At 44.1% G+C, this 20,780-nt stretch overlaps 1 protein-coding gene across 1 annotated transcript in view; it reads left to right on the top strand.

Moving 5' to 3' along the window:
• Positions 1–3,800: 3,800 nt before the first annotated feature.
• LOC118771975 (SH3 and multiple ankyrin repeat domains protein 3-like) overlaps positions 3,801–20,780 on the top strand; it is a 285,841-nt gene continuing 268,861 nt past the window's right edge. Inside the window, 1 exon segment of the mRNA XM_036520181.1 lies at positions 3,801–3,911. The gene's annotated coding sequence lies outside the window, so the exon portion shown is untranslated.

Here is a 20,780-nt window from a genome sequence, read left to right as displayed (position 1 = left end):
CAGGTTTAATTAAAGTTAGCAGCAGCAGCCAGCAATATAAATCTAAACTGGAGCTGGGGGGTTTATAATGCATGTTTGTGTTTGCAAGGCCTCCAATCTAGTCGCATCTTCACTGATGCCTATGAAAGCATTATTTTACAACAGCTCCCGTCGATTGCATAGGCCCCAGAAATGAGGAGATGCTACAGTGATTTGTCTGTCCTGCATTTTCCTCTTTCCCTCACTGAAGTGGAGCAGTCCTCTTACATCCAGGTGGACATCAGTGCTGGTGAGACCCGTCTGCTGTAGCTTTAAGTGCCCTGCACTCAGAGGAGGGGATATCAGAGACTGGCTTATCAGAGAACAGCCCCGCCTTTTCTCTCTATGGGCACCACCCCTTTCTAATTTTCATTCATTTATAAACTTTGATGTCTGAAGCTGTTTATTTGGCACGTTCCATACAGTGGATTGTACCCCAAAGTGCTTTACACAGAAAGACAACTTTTAATAAACAAAACCAATGCAGACTTAAACCCCGAAATAATAACATTTGCAGGTTAAAACATGAGGCTTTGGTGCTGGTTTGGGTGTTTTTTGGTGGGGGGGGGGTTACATGTTGGTCTGACTGAGTCGAGTGCTAATTATTTCAAATTAATTGTATCACCCGTGGTGTTGCCTCAGAGCTCAGCTCGCCTGCTGTGAGATTTGCTTATAATTCTTCAGGTCTGTGTTATCTGTTATAGCGATGCCATTGGCTGGCTGTAGTGCTCAGTGGCTGCTGTTGCGCACCCTCTTCCCCAGCCAGCCCCAGCCGTGCTGTCAGTGTAACAGGCCTTGTTATTTCCAAGCAGAGCCTGTGGCATTAGCAGCGCGTCAGGTATGGGCCAAAGCCTCATCGCCGCGTGTCGGCAGCTTATTAACCGCGCCGTGCGGCGTGCCACCAGATCACTTTATCCGGGGCCACTGCAGTCAGATTTTATTCACGCCACAGAACAGGCTCGACGCTCCGGTCCGCAGCCGAGGAAACCAATCGCCAATCTGTCAGAGCGTGACAAAGTCCCGAGGTGGGAAAGCTGGACTAATGAAAGCGATCAATTACCGACCCGATCCAGCTGGAGACTCTCCCATAGTTTATAACTATAGGAATTCAGAGCTAGGGCCATTTTTAAATGAGATTTCATAGGCAATGCATCAGGATGATGTAAAAAGCCAACCGAGAGACTTATTTCAAAGGCTCGGACAGGGAAATGTCTATATGGCATTGTATTTCTTGCACTTTAAAGACTTGCTGTTAGGATAATTGGATGCGTTGGCTTTTATGCATCCATATGTTATGAAGATGAAGGGAAGGAAGGAATCAGGGACTGTTTTTAGCTGCTTTAGATCCCCCCCACGCAGAGTAAAGTCTATAAATGGAATGAGCCAGCAGTAGACAAGGTGTAGATAAGACTTTATCTGTGAATGTAGACATCCTTGATGCTACAGATGGTGATAAGCAGGTAGAATTAATTTTAAGTGGGTGATTGCATTATGTTATATATCCATGTTTGGCTAAAAACTGTCAGCATCGCCATGTGAGTTCTTGATTACTAATTTCATAAACAAGTGAAATACCTTCTTGTCACGGACTATATATAGTATATAATTTCTAAAATACTCTTGCCATGTTACATACTACATACACGTATGGTTTTGAAATTATGTATATCACATATAATTTTGGTCTAGATGGGGTTAATTAGTCAGGGACGAGGGCCAAACGAGGAAAAAGCCGCGCTATCAGTAATCAGCAGCGGCCACACTTCCTGCAAAACAAAGTGAAGGGGGTCAGCTCACTTCGCCCAGACAGGAAGCAAGTCCCTGCACCCGCAGAGGCTGGATTTAGAGAGCAGGCCCTCGGAGAGGCGCAGAAAGGCTCCGCAGAGCAGCAGCTCCCCGGGATCACAGGACGGGGTCCCCGCGAGCAGCCCCGCCCCCCCCCCGACCGCGGAGCGTGACGCTCGCTCACGCGCTAACGACGCGTGTCTGCTAGCACGGCTCCCACCGCCGCCAGGGGAGCTCAGCAGAGCGGAGCCTGTCTGCGCTGAAGCCCCGACTCTCGTTGCTTTCAAACATCTTAGCTTAATTACATTAATTAAGTCAGTTAATTGAAAATCGTGAACCGTGCCTGGGTATTTTTAGTTTCTACATGAGCGCTAAATTTTCTAAATTGCTTGTGTAAGGGGTAATGACAGTGCACAAAGTGTTTTGTGAGAGGTCTGCAGTTTGTGGAATCGTGCACGGCCACATGGTGTGTTAGAGGACTGATTACGCTGTCATTTTCATTGTTGTCATGGGCAGGAATAAGGTCAGGCCAGCGGAATTACAAAGCAAGTGGGTGTGTGAGGAAAGTGGTTATTTACTTGTCATTAAGTGTTATATTTTCTAATATGTACATGATGTTTTCATGAAGCTTAATCATGGAGCTTGATTACGGGAATGCACAATGAAATGGTTGGCCGCAATAAATCTAGAGAGGGCTTTCTAATAAAAAAGGTGCTAGTTTGTTGAGATCCCATTGCTTTGTTCTGAGTGTATCTCAGAATACGGTGATGTGAGAATGTTCTTCCCATCCACACAGTACATTTTCAGTTTCGGTTGGAGAAATATGACATTGAATGTTCTGCTGATGGTTTAATTGAGCTGAGATGTTAACATGACCTTTTGATTATAATTGATCTCTTAGCGAAATGCAAATTCTGAATGAAGCATTATGAAGTCAGCATTATGGTACGAGTGAGTCCCCTAATTAACCCACTTCCTAATGGTGTGCTGCTTTTTAGCTACTCTTTAGAGGTGGTACATTTTAGTGTGGCTATCATCTGTGAAATTAAATCTGTGCTGTACAGAAGTCCAGGGGGTTCTCAGCCCTCATGCGACTGAAACATCTCTCAGTCCTCTGCATCCATGGAGTCCATACAACACAAGCTGTTCGTTTTTATTAGCTTCTTGTCTTTGATGCAGTATGATCAGTCATGGTGAAGTCATCCTCTAGAGTTTGTAAGACGTGGGGTTATATCTTTTGATCAGATGATAGTCTTGGACATTTATTCACGGTTTAAAATACATCCAGAATTATTTCTAACCCTGCAATTTAGTTGGTGTTTGAAAAGTCCCTTGGAAAATGGGTGGTTATGTGGTCCAGGCACCCACAAAGAAGATGGGTCTTAAAATGTTAATATATTGAAATGCTTTCCAGGTCTGGAAAAAAACAATATTCCCAAATTATTATATTCTTACGGAAGAACAATGGTTAGGTGCCTGTTAAAACTGAACTTGCACCGTGCATAATGCCAGCATAGGATCTGAATGTATAAATGGTGACTATGCACTGTGCCACATTCTCTTTACATAAGCCCATTGAATCAGACAAAATTTGACTTTCCAGGTCTAGGCGATTGTTCACGAGAGCTCCCCTTATAGGTGAGACAACACTTTATGATCACAGAAGTGTCTGAGGATTGAAGCCAAGGCTGCGCTCTCTCTTCCCGTTGATTCACAGGCTGCGTTGTTGTGATTATGTGGGAGTGAGAGCCTACATGTGATGTTTAGTGCCCTGGTAGCTCCAGACAGGAGAGGCCGGGACTCCGTCCTTGAACGGGCGTGTGCAAAAAGACAATGAGCGTTTCCTCGGACTGCCCAGCGCGTGCCACGCCATTGGCTCTGCCTGGAAACCGCAGTGACCGCATTTCCTCTGGCAGCTTCCCCTCTCCTCCGGCACTTCCTGCTTATTAAAGCGCGCCTGGGGTTTTGCGGCCAGACCCCAAGCAGGATCCCCAGTTTCCTGGACCCTTATGAGAGGAGTGAGGACGTTTGGGGATAGAGGGAACAGAAGTCTTTACACACTACTGCGGCCAAGCACCCGGGGTGGGAATGTGCTCTCTGGCAAACTGGTAAACCAGCTGAGTCCTCTCATTGAAAATTGAATCATTTGCATGGGTTGCCCACCTATACATGGATAAAGATGTATGTTTTGTCGTTGTTGAGGTTTTTGTTGCGGGATTACCAGTGGGAGTGCTGATTGTCTGCTTCACTGCTAATTCACCACTGATTCAGGTGAATTCTTGGCACTTATGGTTTGCAGGTCCATATAGAATGGATAGTAAATGATAGGAACTGTTTTAGCATCTTACTGTAAGTAGTACCCTCTGTAGGCTCTCTGAGTGATTTACATAATGTTTATAATCATGATGTGAGAGAAATAATGGACTGCAGCATGTAGTGTTTAGCATAGAGTTTGTATGACATATAGCATGTAGCATGTAGTGCGCAAAGCATGCAGTATGTGTTGCATGTAGCATGTAGTGTATAAAGCGTACAGTGTGTATACCATGACAAGCAGGAGATGACCAGTCCTCTCCGAGCATGTCCTTCTTGTGCTGTGAGTGGTGTTCAAAAAGGTTTTATCAGAAAAGCCGGGAAATGGATTCCTCCACCCCTGCTCTGACATCAAGCAGGTGATTAGGATTGATAACCCGCGGTTAAGCCTCTCTGTTTTGATTGGTATCAGCGGTGTGGTAGAGGACAAGTTTCGCCCGGAGACTCCAGCCCGGCTTGACTTTCATTATGACGGGCTCTGTTTTTCTGTGAATAAAAGGAAACACACACCTACCCTTCAAAGGCATGCAGAATTCTGCACAGTGCTATTATAAATTTAGCATGATTGTTTGAAGTGCCTTATTTTCATTATTTCTGTATTTTGCTCAAATAATGGCCTCATTAAAATAAAATGCTAAATTTACAGTTTCAGTCTTATTGTGTACACTACAGTATGCTCAAATTTCTACTTTTTATGGATGTTTCTGGATCTTAACTTTGCTATGTACACTCAGTGTTTCCGTAATAGTATTTTTATCAGAGGGTGAGTTATATTCCATGAAAGTGCTTAAGGCTAGAGGTGATTTTTGGATGAAGATTGCAGAACCGACGGTGCCATGTAATATAATTTCTGGATGAATATGGGAATATATAAACACAGAATAAATATTTGTGCGTTATAGTATACCTGTGAATACTATATAAATATGAATACTATAATATAGTATATAATACGTACTCAGTATACTCATATACTTAAATACGGAATATAGTATAAGCATTTGGTATTATGACCAGCAGAGTGTTGTGGTTCAGGAATGACAAAACATGGAGAATGGATGGTCTTTAAGGGGGACGGTGCAGGCGTTCTAAAGATAAATGAAATACCTTTGAACTATAGATTCTCTGAATGGGAACAAAAAGCACAGCTAAATAAAACACCGATTCTTGAGGGGGAATTTTTTTTTGTTGTTGTGGCTTTTATACTTCTTGACGGCTCTTTGTCGGGTCTCTCTTACTCCCCTGCCCTGCTCTCACTGCACTGTGGTCCAGGATCCTGTGTTGTAAAAAGTGCCTTAAACATGAATCATAAACATCATCAACCCTGGACTGCTTGTGCTGTGAGGTTCTCAGTGTTGCCCGTTTCGTTGCCTTTAATCGATTTCACATCCGCTCCTGATGCATATTTAATTCATGTTGAGTCGGTATCAGAAGACCGAGTGGGTGATTGGGGATTGGAATGCTTATGTACACCGCTTGTGATTTGTGTGCAGTTTGTGGTGGGCAGGCAAGAAATTGCAGTGTTTTAATAGTAATAAACTGCAGAAATACGATCCGCTTTACATCACTAACATTCCACTTATTACCTATCTTGTTTTAACGACTGAGAAAACTGCTTTAGTTTAATTTTGTGTCATGATATTGAAAAGTAGAAATAATTTGAATAGAGGAAATGGGCTACGTTTTGCTACTTTCAAATGTAATATAAATATTTAATCTTGAAATCTGGCCCAAAGCATGTTAGAATGCAATTAGTGCTTGAACTGGCAATATCAGAGCTAACTCAATTTGAACTTGCTTAAATTGTAAACTCTCCCCCTGCCTGAACCACCTACTGACATAATGCCCTTCACTATGATGTTTGCCCTGCACTGCAGTGTGCTCTAAGGAAAGGAGTGATTCCCTGCCTCACTTGCTTGTGCATATGCTCGAGCTTGTATCGTTTGAAAGGTGTTATTCGTTGGGACTCCGTGTGTGCCCTCTGACAGTTATATAACTTCCCAGCTGCTCAAGGCTGAGCACCACCCTTTCAAACCCAAACAGGACAGGAGCTGTCTCCACCTCTGCCTGAAAAAACTTTCCTCTCCAGAAAAACACAATACATATGCTGTATCTTTTTTGATGAAAATGGACATTCAGATGACCTGCTAAAGCTATACGTGAAATACAATAAGTGAGGGATTCATATGTTTATCTCTGTAGTTATGGGTTTGGAATAGGAAATACTGTCTGAAATGAATGAATGAAAATATGAATGAAAATGAAAATGAAAATATCGAATCACAAATGGAGAGGGTTCCCCGTATAGCACTTTCCTTGTAAAGAGCTTTTATGCGGCGGTTGGGATTTTGCAGCCATAACTACAGTGTACATATAGAGAAGGACCACAAGCATGCTAACGCACTGGGTAATACTCTATCAGGTCCATAGCTGCTAAACCTTCTTTCATCAGTCTACAACTACATCGTTTGCCACTCTCAGGTAGAAACAGGAAGCTGATTAAGTGAAGACCTTTCAATTTGACAGATATTTCAGGTGTCTGGAAAATTTGCCAGACTTTGGCAAGTTGCCCACCCTGACCCTGTGCACACTTCATTATAGATCCCCTGAAGATGAGTCTCAGGTGTGTCACAGAAGGGTTACACTCATCCTCTCTGGTGTTAAGTTTGTTCAGACCCAGGCTGTTACAGGGAGACTTCAGTGATAATTATCAGAAGAGAGAAGGGACATGCTGTCTGTAGGGAGTGACTCATGTTCCATTTGCGTTCCCCAATGCGTGATGTAGCTTTAGACAACACTGTTTTTCTGCTGTGCGTCAACTCAATTTGAGCCTGCATAAATAATATTTAGCATTTTATTTATAGATTCTACCAGTATGAAACGTCAGAAAGTCACCTTGACGCACAACAGGTTTGTCTACACATTTCTTTCTTGGGGCTGGTCATAACACACCACTGAACAGAATCACATAAAAATAACTCCCCACACAGCATGCACACACGCACACACACACACACCCATGATTTATGGAAGCATGAGCCACCTCAGAAAGATGAAAGCTCTGATATCTAAAAACAGTTTGCTACATATGACAATGTTAGATGTTTGCAAGGACTGGGTCGTACATACAGCCATTTTCTTAGATTTTCTGTTTTCTTAGGTTTACTATTTTCTTAGGTTTCAGTCCAAACACCTCAAATATACATGCTGAATGTCTAAGTTTTACATAACTGGCAAAACACATCTGGAAAATGACTCCGAATTTTAATTCTGAGCAGAATGCTCAAGCAAGAATGAACTGAGGGCTCCTGTCTTCCAGCAGTCTTTGTGCAATAAATAGCCTTATTTCCATTTCTAATTTAATATCTTTTTAATTGACCGATGTCACAGCTCCCCATGTATTACAGACTGAACTGGCTCTAATCATGAATGTGTCCCTTTGAGTGAAATAATATTTGAATGTACCCCTTTATGTGAAATTATATTGGAACGTGCCCCTTTATGTGAAATAATTCTGGATGGTATCCCTTTGTGTGAGAGATTTTTTTGAGGAAGAGGTGGTGATTTGTTCAAGTAGCAATCTAGACATACAAGTTCTGCACAAACGCACATGCACCCGATTGGAAAACCTGCTCTTTTGAGACGTGGCTTCAATGCGCAGTTGCAGGTTGCTGCAGGATGTGGTGTTGCAGCGGGCGTTTGAGGAAACCTGGTGCTCCCTGTGTTAGCATCATGAGCAGTTCTGGTAATCTGACCTGGGATAAGTGTACCAGCCTCTTCCCTTCTCTGATATCCACATTGTTGAGAGCCGTCCAAGTCACGTTATCGTCAGACTCAGGCAGTTATTGTCTTGTGCTTGAGAGCGAATGTCAAAACGTGGGCATTGAAAGTTGTACTTAGCAAAGTAAATACCATTTTGTCTTTATTTTGAACTTTCCATGACCTTTGAATGACTTCATCTGGCATTTGTGTAAACCTGGGTATTTATTCAGCTTTTAAGATGGCAGACCTTAAATGTTCTAAAAATACCTCCCTCCTGCTTTGACGCAGAGAAACTTATGCCTGGCTGTAAGTGGCATCTATGTGTGACTAGATGTATAGTGAACCACACCTTCAGTGTGTTGGCTTGAAGGTAGCGTGCTGGGTTTATTGCAAGTCATTATACACCTTCACCTGATTTTTTTTAGGGGAGCCGAATACAGGTAATATTGAGGAATGGGTGAGTTTTTGTTGAAACCATGTGCATCTAAACCCAGGAAGCCTGTTAGCGGTCTGTCCACTTTATGCAGCTGCCCATTTTGTGGGCGTCTGAGTTTTAACCGATTGCTTATTCTTTAGCAGCAAGCTTATGTTTAAAATGATTGAAAGGACATAACTGGAGGGGAACTGAAAACAAACCAAACGAAAGAGGGCCGTACATGAAGTGAAGACTGTTTCGATTGAGTTTAATACTGAGTGTAGAAATGAAACCCCCTTGTCAGGCAGTGCATCTGTTTCCTCTCATTTGAGTTTGAAGTGCAGTGATGTAGTAGGACCTGCAGTTTGACCTGTGTGCTCTGTCCTCTCTGAGAACCGCGTATCCTGTGAGTCTCAGACAGTGTGATAGAGGACTGAATCTGTGCAGTTGATGATGGGTACTGCTAGGAGAGAAGGGTACCGGTATCTGCACCCCTCAATAATCCATGAGTAATGCCAGCCGGCTCCAGCCAAAGCCCTCCCTTCGGCCTGTGCGTGAGTGTGGGGAGATATGCTCTGGAACAGCACCGTTATAATTAACAGTGATTAATGACGCTGGGTGCTAGCATGCGTCTGAGTAATCAGGAAGGTGTTTGTAAGGAATATCTAAAACCCTTCCTGCAGACAGAGTCTTTGAGGAGATGAAGGATTTGGTTTTAGTCTGCGTTGAGTCCCGAGGGAGCTTTTTAGCAGCTCGTAACTCTACAGCGGTCACCTTTACTGGCATATGCTTACACTGTAGGAACATTTCCCGTAGTTTGTAGTTTGGTCTGTGTAACTCTTCTACAGTTCTTCCCAGCAGTTGTGCATGATGGCATAATATACATAATTACATATAGGTGCTGGAGCTCTAAGAGTTGCTGCTGTAAGAGACGGGCATGTTTCATGCTGTAAGACCGGCAGCAGGCACATCCTGCTACAGCAGTACAGGTTTGTTCAGTGTGTTCTCTCCCTGCGTCAGGAAGGTGAGGCCCTGTCTTTGCACCGGCGTGGGGCTGTGACACAGCCCGCTGCTGATCTGTAATTGGCCACTGCAGAGCTCCTCCAGATGGCAGGCTGACAGCGACAGGCATCCACAGCGGCGAATATTAATGACCCTTCCCATGGTGCATTGCGGCCATCAGTCAAACACTGGAGTGCGCTGGCGTTGGAACATGCAAGCTGTCATCAAAGATTTCCTTGCACTGAGATCCAGTGGCACTCTGACACCTGATTGGGAATAATTAATTGATGTGATCAAGGATGCAGAAAAGACCGTGAAGAGATGAGGGGAATGACTCACCCTGTTCCTCTCCATAGCTGTGTTTTGTTTGTCTCAGATTCTGTGTGTAATTAATTTGCTAATTAATGTATGCTAAATTAATAAGCAGGATCATTCTTCCATTGTGTCATTAATGACGAGTGATTCTGACCTTGTCATGTCAACTGGAGATTTCATAAAAAAGTTAGCATGTTGTGTTAAAATAATTTAGATAAATGTAGCTAATTTATTTGCCTCATTTTTGAGGATGCTTCAAAAAAGTAGCTTTGAATTGACTGATAGATCCTTATGATAGCATGTCGTTCCCTTCATTCTCACATCAGAATTTTGAATGGTGCCACCAGTTTCTATAAATCTATAGATGCATGTCTACTAGTACTAGACGGTAAAACATTGCTGGACGTGGCTATGCTACACTCGACCAGCGTGGATAATGCGAATAAAGAAATGAGTTTGAAAGCATCTACCTCAAGCCTTTGTTTTCAGTATGGCAGAATGTAAGGTCATCTTTCAGCATATTTTCTATGCCTTTGTATTATCAAATGAACAATTAACTAAAGGCACAAATCACAAAAGATCATTGCGCAAGCACTTAAAAGGCAACTAAAGTGCTTCGAGTGCTTCTGTCATAAAATAAATCGCGGCAAAAGTGTTTTGCTGGATTTGCATCACAGTTTGCTGGATTTGCTGGATTATGAATTTCTGCAGCAGTCATAACGGTTTCATTCCGTGACACCGATTTTCAAATACATTTGCTTTCTGTCTTTAGATATGAGTGTTGATTATATGTAAGAATATTCCCAGGTGCCTTTTAAAGACTGACAAACGTAAGTAGCACACACAGAAGAATGAAACAGTTGTCAGTGGGCATCTAAAATTCCTGTTTAACTCATTCTCCTCTTTGTTCTTCTTGGTGTGGTAGGGATGAGATTTATATTCCACTCCTCTGTCACCACCGCAGCAGGGGCACGAGTCCCCCCCTCTTCTCTGGGGGGTCCTTTTTTTGGTTGCAGCGTCCTTTTTTTATGCTACAGCGTGCTTGGGCACACGGGGGGTCCAGGGCGTGGCGACGCCGTCCACAGCTACCATTTCTAGAGGCGTGAGGATAAATGGATGAAGCGCTGCCTTACCGCAGAGCAGACCCCCCGTTCGCTTCTCATTGGGCACGCTCCACCTCTGGGCTGCTGTACTGATAATGGGCTTGGCCTGGCTGTGATTAAAGCCTGGCAGGGGTCCCCGGTGGCCCAAACAATGCGCCCGGTGAGAAGATTGCAATCTCGAGTAACCAACCGAACGGTTAACACACCTCCTGCTGACTTTGTTTATGCCTGTTAAATATTGATTTTTATCCAAGCAGCACTTCTTAATTTTTCATTAATTTATTTTTCCGGGGTAATTTCGTAGAATAAGTTGATGCCTGATCGCAACACGTTTGGATGGCTTGCTTATGGTTATAATTTCTAGATGTGTTATGACCTGTATGTCTGTTGGGCATTAGTGTCAGGGTTCATGTCTGGTCTCCAGCTGCAATGGGAGGTGGGGATCCCCTTTAATTTATTTCCAAAGTTTAAGCAACAGTTCTAGTCAATTGCATTTTATCCATTGCAATTTATTCTCAAGCGGATTTGATCCGTGAGTAAATGTCAGAACTGGTACACAACTTTACTCTTATTGGCTCTCCCTAATCCCCTATTATCTTTCTGCCATGTTACAAATATCACCATGTAGTCAAGGGTGGCAAATTTATCTCTTTAATTCAATCAGCCCTAAACCCTTTGCTTCAGGAAAGCCTGGCCATGTTTTATGACACTGATAATCCACCAGAAATCCATATTAAATTGTTAATTGCTTCATGGAATAATTTTTTTCCCTGGTTCAGCAAATGAGGGGAATATAATCTACATTTTTTTTTTCCATTTTCACATGAAGCTCTCTAATTTATTCAGTGAATAGCTGTGTATAGCTGTGTAAGTAGACTGTGTGAGAGATCTGTATTGAGGGGGAGGGGTTCTATGGTGTAGAGATATACCGTATGGTCTGTCAGAAACAAAATATATATATACAGCATATATGAAAGGAAGAGACCTTGGACATGTTATATGATGTAAGCAGGGTGCCGTGTCACCATAGCAACCGTGAGAATTGTGATTAAGAGCTCATGTAAGAAATGGTGCACACCAGGCAAGGTTGTGAATGCTTCTTCACAATAGGCTAACCTCAGGGAACAACTCGCAGACAGTAGCAGTAGCTCCCAGAGTGAGAGTTTTTTGCATGAATGGGCACATATTTTCATCTCTTGTGGGGAGCTAGCAAAAGAGCAGTACTTTGGATTGTCTTTTTGATATTAATTTCTAGAAGCAAGTGGAGTCTTTCTTGCATTGTCAAACAACACAATATAGAGACAGACAACAAGTAGGTGGGTGAGGATGTTTACATAGATAACAGATCCCTCGCACTCATCAAACAACGTGAAGCCTTTCTCTTCATTCCCAAAGCACCAAGCATCTCCTCAGCGATCTGCCATAGCGATCGCCACAGGAGGAAAGTTAGGGACAGCAGGCACTCAGAGAGTTAACGGTGGCAAGATTATCAGCGTCTTTCTACAGCCTCTAGTGGGATTTTCAAAGCACGGCGTCTCTTTGTAGTGCTGAGCCGCTGCAGCTCGGAGCGTTATCAGAGATTACGTCAAATCATACTGCGGCCCTGTCCTATCAGTCAAACTACAGCTCAGCCGCACCTGGAGGGATCTGCTTTCATCCCGAGTCACAACCCAGCTTACATTCAGCGCTGATAATGTTGCTGTTTATGTATTCATTATGTTACATGTATTGATTTGCATGTATCTGCTGCCAGACACTGACTCTGCAGATGTAATTTGGATAGGCCAATTAATTCACTTTTTCTAGCCTTCTAACCTATTTTTCCCCTGTATTTGAAATTGGGAACAAATCATACATTAGCCCAATAAAGTATGAGAGTGGCATGTAAATTTCATCCAAAACTCTTGTTATTTTAGTAGTACTAGTCCATAATGTTGCCAGCTTTTTTATGCAACTAGTAAGGTCATTGCATCCGATCCGTACAGATGTTTCATAAGATTATAGATGTACTTACCCATTTCTGGCTGAGTACTATCCTAAGTAGCTGTTTGTGTTGTGGCCCTGCACTGGTACACACTCAAATCTCTGAGTGCTATTGAACTCACTACAACCTTGGGTTAAGACGACTGTATTCACAGTTGTAGTTTTCAGTTAGCAAGCTTTTTGCTTCTTTTACCATGTCTTCCAGTCCAGGTTACCCAAAGAGACTTTTAGCATAAACAGATGTTTGAGTTGCGAGGAAAGTCACCTTGTTGTCCAGAAGCTTTGTTTTCATAAAAGCCACATCTGCCACACTGGTGTTAGTAATGGGATATGCATATATGAGTTAGGAGCATGAGAACACACTCCTTTGGGTAAACCTGTGCTGTGATCACACCTGCATGCCATGCATCTCTATTAACCATCATGGTAATGACATTACCCTTTAAATGAGGTAGCATTACTGTGCTGTGGAGGTAGAGGCTAGTGTTCTCTTCTCCACTGTGACCTATAAACTTCTCTTAAATCCTTGCTTGCTACAGTATGCTTGGTTTAAAACTGTTCTCCTTTCAGTCCACAGATGCAGCCATTTAAAAATCCCATCAATATGCTTTCCTTTAAGTTATGGAGTATGACATCTTTGGACAACTAAGTGAAAGACAATTGAATTCTTGTTACATGTTGCCATCTACACATTCTATCAGAAAGATTGTTTATTACTTTTCTAGAAGGTTTAAAGGACGTGAAGTGTTATCTGAAGTGTGTCAGAGCTTTAGTTTTTCATCGGCTGAAACATTTAGAATGCGGAGTAAGTTTCTGGGGTCACAGTGGCCCGATTGCCTGAGGATGGAAAAAGGAGCTTGAGAAAGTGGCTCATGGCTGTTCGAGGTCAGTTTTTTTAATTACATCTGACCATCCTCTGGCCTGTAGGTCACTCTGTACTTTTTGAGATAGTGTTTTTTTCTCACTGAAAATGTACACAATGAGCCTTTTTCTTTTTACTCAGAGCAAGAATCATTTGATATGGGCTAGGAAAGGTGGAGCACTGTGATGCTTAATTTGTTATGTGTGAATACTGTGTGCCACATTGACGATGTCCCTCAGTTAAGTTGGATGGCAGATGTTTTATCTGACCGATGTGCCCCACTCTGGAACTTTCCATTCCAAGATACCGTTCTTGGTGCTCGCTTGCCTCTGATTGGTGCAGATGTCACGTGTGACACGTTTGGGGCAAAGACGAGGGCCTTTGTGTGAAATAAAGTGCAGCACGCTCCTTAGCCACAGAAGGAGGCTGGTTATTGCCCTCCACTCTTTTGCACTTCAGTCAGTCTCCAGGACTGCGGAGCGATTGATAGGCAGCGCTGTACACACCTGTCCTGGTCTGGCCAGTATTGACTGACAAATAACAGTCATCGATTTTTTCCTCTGTTTGATAGATTGCCTCTGCCTGTGCTCTGTGGATTCTGCAGACACTTTCCAAATGTCAGGTAGGGGCAAACATTCCCAAAGATACATACCATGTAAATAGCATCTCTTGACGAAAATGCCATTAATTTGATATATGACACCCTGCTGTGAAGTCTCTCTTCGATGGACACATGATTGGCTGCATTGCAGTATTTCTGTCTGACAGGCTGTCAGGACCTAATTAGTTTAAGTACTTAAAGAGCTCCCAGTACTGTTCTTTAAGAAAGAATATAATATTAGATCTTTTAACACACCCCATTGGAAATAAAAAACAACTTTAATTTTTGGGATATAGTCAGTAAATATGCCAAGGAAAGTGTTTACCTCTGGACGCACCAATCACATCCCGAGCCAACGATCTTGCTAATGCTTGGGACCAACCAAACACTCTCCCTTGGTTTTACGTTCTTGGCGTTTGCTGGTGTAGTGTGGTCTGCTCCTCCCCTTGCACATCTCTACCAGTGCATCTATGCAGCAGAATCATGCACAGTGGGTGTTTGTGCACCGTGTTACTGGCTGTCAGCTCCTCTCCGGGATCCATATGTTAGGGCTGAGTGGATTTCCTGCACTCTGTCCGATAAGACCAAAGAGCTCTCTCCATGGGGGTGGTAAACTGAGGACTGTATGACCAGTGACAGAAGAGGGGATGAGAAGAGGCTACAGCTGCTGACTTATATCTGTGACCAAACATTACTCTATGTCAGCAGAAGCCATAGCTGGCATTTCATATTCAGTGACATACAATGCAGCTTTCTTATCATGGGCAGAGATAACGGAAAGCGTTATGGACCATCGTAAGCTCTTGTTTTTTTATGACGCTGCGTGCAGAGAAAACGCTATAAAAAAAACATTGATTTTGATATATCCAGTAATTTAATTCTTGTTTTACCTGCAGAGGTTTTCAGCTTTGCTTTACCCCCCTAAATGATGTCTGATGCAGAGGTTTTATTGAAAAAGCTTTCCTGTTTTTGCAATGAGTTTCCAGCAAGCTACTGATGGAGAGCGCTATTAATAAGGAGGCTCCCTCCTTCCCAGCATCATGCTAAGTGGATTTTATTGATTGTTCTTTTTCTGGTGTAATGATGGAGCTGGCTCGCAGTAGTAGTGACGAGATCAGTTATACTTCTGAAGGCTGAAGAAATGTGTTGTCCCATGAATCATTAACAAGATTATGTAGGTCAGCAGCTTTTTCCAGGATAAAAGAGCATAATCAGGATGAAGTACAGATTTTCGTTTCGCCACGCGGCTGTAATTCTGGATTTAGTCAACAGCGTTAAACTTTCAAGTCGTGAAGGTCTTTATTTAATGAGTCTCTTTCTCACAGGTTTTCATTCACAGGATGTTTTTATTTTCTGTTTCCGTATCCCATAGCACTAGATGGTGTTGAGTTAAGAGGCAATGGGTATAAATAGGAAGTTTTTTTAGATTTTCCTTCGGTGTTTTGTCTCTTGCAAAATGAGGAACGCCTCAGCATACACTGTGATTCCTTCCATTCACTTAATATGCATTACATTACATTATTGGCATCGAGCATGTGCTCTTATCCAGAGGGACTTACATGGGATACAGTTTTTACATTATCCGTTTACACAGCTGGATATTTACCGAGGCAATTGTGGGTTAAGTACCTTGCCCAAGGGTACAGCAGCGGTGTGCCAGCAGGGAAGCAAACCGGCAACCTTTCGGTTACAAGCCCTGCTCCTTACCACTGTGCTACACTGCTGCCCTGCACCAAGAGCATCTTTCTGTAAAACCAGCACTTATTCTCCCCACTGTTACTCAGATTTTTATAAAACGCCAGGAGTGTGAAATAATCTAGCAATACCCTAGAACAGTCTGACAAGCCCAAGGAAATGGAACTCAGGGAAAGTGTTTCGTTGGACCAAGCACGCAACATGTACACCGGCTCAAGTCTCATTTGAATGCTGCTTATATGCCTTACAGAAGAACGGAAAGAACTCTTTGTGCCCATTAAAGGATATTGTACGACAAAATAATGTTAGAAACTAAGGAAGTAGAAGTACAAGTTGAATATAATAAAGTTCAGGAACAACAGAATATGCTGTGCACAGCCAACCATGTCCGCACAGGGACCAGTCTCTCAAACAGTGCTGCTTTGACAAGCGCTCCTGTAAACATATACATGGGGTCATAAATTCAGAGGTACAATGCATAAAAGTGTGCAGTTTAGTATACATGCAAGGAATGCAGAGATAATACCAATAAGGCAACGATGAGTCATAATTGGGCAGGGGAGCCAAGATGCAGTCTGAAGAGGTGTAAGGGCCAGACCTTACTTCTTGATTCGGTGCAAAATATCTCATGTAAAAAAATCTCCTTTTGCCATCTGCTGGGATTCACATAAATTTTGTGCTTTAAAATATCAGCAGCCACATCATGCTTTTTTATATGCAGTCTTTCTCGGCCATAATGCACTGTGATATGCAGTCTTTCTCAACCATAATGCACTGTGATATGCATTCTCTCTCAGCCATAATGCACTGTGATATGCAGTGTCTCTCAGCCATAGTGCACTGTGATATGCAGTGTCTCTCAGCCATAGTGCACTGTGATATGCAGTGTCTCTCAGCCATAATGCACTGTGATATGCAGTGTCTCTCAGCCATAGTGCACTGTGATATGCATTCTCTCTCAGCCATAATGCTCTGTGATATGCAGTGTCTCTCAGCCATAATGCACTGTGATATGCAGTGTCTCTCAGCCATAATGCACTGTGATATGCAGTGTCTCTCAGCCATAATGCACTGTGATACGCAGTGTCTCTCAGCCATAATGCACTGTGATACGCAGTGTCTCTCAGCCATAGTGCACTGTGATATGCAGTGTCTCTCAGCCATAATGCTCTGTGATATGCAGTGTCTCTCAGCCATAATGCTCTGTGATACGCAGTGTCTCTCAGCCATAGTGCACTGTGATATGCAGTGTCGCTCAGCCATAATGCACTGTGATATGCATTCTCTCTCAGCCATAATGCACTGTGATATGCAGTGTCTCTCAGCCATAATGCTCTGTGATATGCAGTGTCTCTCAGCCATAATGCTCTGTGATATGCAGTGTCTCTCAGCCATAATGCTCTGTGATATGCATTCTCTCTCAGCCATAATGCACTGTGATATGCAGTGTCTCTCAGCCATAATGCACTGTGATATGCAGTGTCTCTCAGCCATAATGCACTGTGATATGCATTCTCTCTCAGCCATAATGCACTGTGATATGCAGTGTCTCTCAGCCATAATGCACTGTGATATGCAGTGTCTCTCAGCCATAATGCTCTGTGATATGCAGTGTCTCTCAGCCATAATGCTCTGTGATATGCATTCTCTCTCAGCCATAATGCACTGTGATATGCAGTGTCTCTCAGCCATAATGCTCTGTGATATGCAGTGTCTCTCAGCCATAATGCTCTGTGATATGCATTCTCTCTCAGCCATAATGCACTGTGATATGCATTCTCTCTCAGCCATAATGCACTGTGATATGCGGTGTCTCTCAGCCATAATGCTCTGTGATATGCATTCTCTCTCAGCCATAATGCACTGTGATATGCAGTGTCTCTCAGCCATAGTGCACTGTGATATGCAGTGTCTCTCAGCCATAATGCACTGTGATATGCATTCTCTCTCAGCCATAATGCACTGTGATATGCAGTGTCTCTCAGCCATAATGCACTGTGATATGCAGTGTCTCTCAGCCATAATGCACTGTGATATGCATTCTCTCTCAGCCATAATGCACTGTGATATGCATTCTCTCTCAGCCATAATGCACTGTGATATGCAGTGTCTCTCAGCCGTAGTGCACTGTGATATGCAGTGTCTCTCAGCCATAGTGCACTGTGATATGCAGTGTCTCTCAGCCATAATGCACTGTGATATGCAGTGTCTCTCAGCCATAATGCACTGTGATATGCATTCTCTCTCGGCCATAATGCACTGTGATATGCAGTGTCTCTCAGCCATAGTGCACTGTGATATGCAGTGTCTCTCAGCCGTAGTGCACTGTGATATGCAGTGTCTCTCAGCCGTAGTGCACTGTGATATGCAGTGTCTCTCAGCCGTAGTGCACTGTGATATGCATTCTCTCTCGGCCATAATGCACTGTGATATGCAGTGTCTCTCAGCCGTAGTGCACTGTGATATGCATTCTCTCTCGGCCATAATGCACTGTGATATGCAGTGTCTCTCAGCCGTAGTGCACTGTGATATGCAGTGTCTCTCAGCCGTAGTGCACTGTGATATGCAGTGTCTCTCAGCCGTAGTGCACTGTGATATACAGTCACTCTCAGCCGTAGTGCACTGTGATATGCAGTCACTCTCAGCCGTAGTGCACTGTCACACTCAGTAGATCCCCAGCCCTTTGGGAAGGACAGCTCCCTCCTCCAGCTGCAGCAGATGCTCTCTGTAAACCTGCATGGGAGTCTCACCTGTGCGCTGGAGCTGGAGCTCTGCCACAGCTGGTGTCGGATCAAAGCGAGCCCTGCAGCGTGGGCCAGCGCTGCCAGCCCCACCGGGGAGCTCTGATCAGCCACAGCTGCCCCACAGCACAGTCCTGTTTGGGCTAGTCAAGGAGCACCACACAATAAAATGCTTTTGGGACAGCAGCAAAACTGGGCCTGGCACCCTGCCTGCCCCAGGCATGCTCGCTGTGTGTGTGTGTGTGTGTGTGTGTGTGTGTGTGTGTGTGTGTGCCTATGCTTCTGTGTGCGTGTTTCAGCTTTGAAGCCATGCTGACCTTTGGCACACAGCCAGGGCTATGTGGCATAGCAGCTCCGCCATGCGTCGGGTCGTTAAACAGCTGACAATCATGATGATGCGTTAATTAGTGTTAAAGAATAACGTGTCTGTGAAATCTGATTAATGGCAGACATTAACCAGCGCCTGTTCATGGCGAATGGCCTCTTACCTTGTTATGAATGCAAATCTGCCTGTCACTCAAAGATCATATAATCAAACTGTAGCTGTGGCAGCGTGGGGACAGGATGTCCTAATCGCTGCTCCTCTCCGAACCGATTGGTCTGGGGCTCACGACCGCTGTTTGAATCGGGGCTCTCGCTGAGTCCAGATCAAAGGTAATTTTTCCATCCAAACGGCGAAAACAAACGGCTGTTAAGAATGTGGCACTGACAGAACGTCCACCCGTCCCCGGGGCTGGAGATCAAAGCTAATGTCTGCTTTGCCATTCGTGCGGCGGAGTGGGAATTGTGCGGCCGCTGTAATGCATTGGTGCCACCGCTCCACGTCGCCCTGGGCTTTATCAGTGGCCCTCCGTCCCCATCAGCGGAACTTTGCATGCATAATCTTTGCATACATAATCTGGCCGGACCTTGAAATAATACATTCTTCTTTTTACTTTCTTTTTGTACTTTAAGAACTTTTATTCTCTCTCTCTCTAATTAAAAAGTTTCAGTAAACCCGTGTAGGGAAGAACATGCAGGATAGTTCAGGACAGAGCAGACTTGAGAGGTTTATATGATAAGTCACCTCAACAGGATCAGTACATGAAGCAACTTTAGAAAGGAGGGCCATGCCAAAGACAAGTTGACTTTAGTTTCTGAAGGTCCCTCTGATTATAACCTAGCTGTCCTGGGAGGCTGGGGCTCTCACTCACTGTGGAGGCCCACAGGCTCAGTCCTGTGGAGGGCTCTGGCTGCATTGTGAGCGGGGCAGCACCCATGGGGCTCGGGCCTGCCCATGTTAAACAAACACTGCCCTTATCTGGCGAGGGGTGGGCGGAGCTTTCCCTTCAGCGTGCGTGCGCCGGCGTTCCTGTGAGATGCCGGGGCTCTGTAGCGCTCCTTAGTAACCGTGGGAAACGCATCCAAGCGTTACCAAGGTGTTTCCTGTCTGGCTCTGATAGAGAGGCATTTTTTGGCGTCGGCTCCCTTTCGCGGTGTGCAGAAACTGTGTGTGAGTTCAGTGCGTGGGGCTCTGATCTCCGCCCCCCTGCACTGTGTTTATTTTCCCAAGGATGGGAGAGGGGTGAAGCGGTGGTCAGGGCTGCGGAGGAGAGAGGGCGGGAACACGTTTCTCTCACTCCGTCTTCTGCTGTCAGGGGGAATGAGACCATAATGAAATCATGATCTTCATAATGCCGCCAGCTTCCCTGATTATTGCAGTTTCACTCTGCTACAAATCCACAGCACAGACAGGTCACAGAATGTGTATCACTGGTGCGTTATAGGTCACTCTGGAAAGGGAGCGTGATAGGCAAATGTGACAAATTGTAACTGATTATCCATGTAACTGACATTATGACTGTGATCAAAACAGAATCAACACTTGATTTCCGAAAAGATCCAGTCAGAAATGACAAAGCTTTTCTCCCCTTCCCTTCTGAAAACAAGGATGCATTAATATTCAGCTAAAGGTATCACTGCATTAATTAAGATCTGTAAATAAAAGGTCCATCAGACATGCTGAAAGGGCTGCTGTGGTGTTTCCCATGAAGGCTGCTGGTCAGTGCTGGCCGGTGCAGTAAGGATCCACAATCTGTCTCCCCCTGTCAAGAAGCTGGTTACATGCTTTAGTACTCCCTGCGTCCCCTCCATATGGTAAGGACTGGGTCTTTAAGTGCCTGGAAGAGATCTCGGTGTGTGGGTG

This window comes from Megalops cyprinoides, chromosome 25 (assembly GCF_013368585.1).
Source record: "Megalops cyprinoides isolate fMegCyp1 chromosome 25, fMegCyp1.pri, whole genome shotgun sequence".
NCBI classification, from domain to species: domain Eukaryota; kingdom Metazoa; phylum Chordata; class Actinopteri; order Elopiformes; family Megalopidae; genus Megalops; species Megalops cyprinoides.
This window is presented reverse-complemented; position numbering and strand designations above follow the sequence as displayed.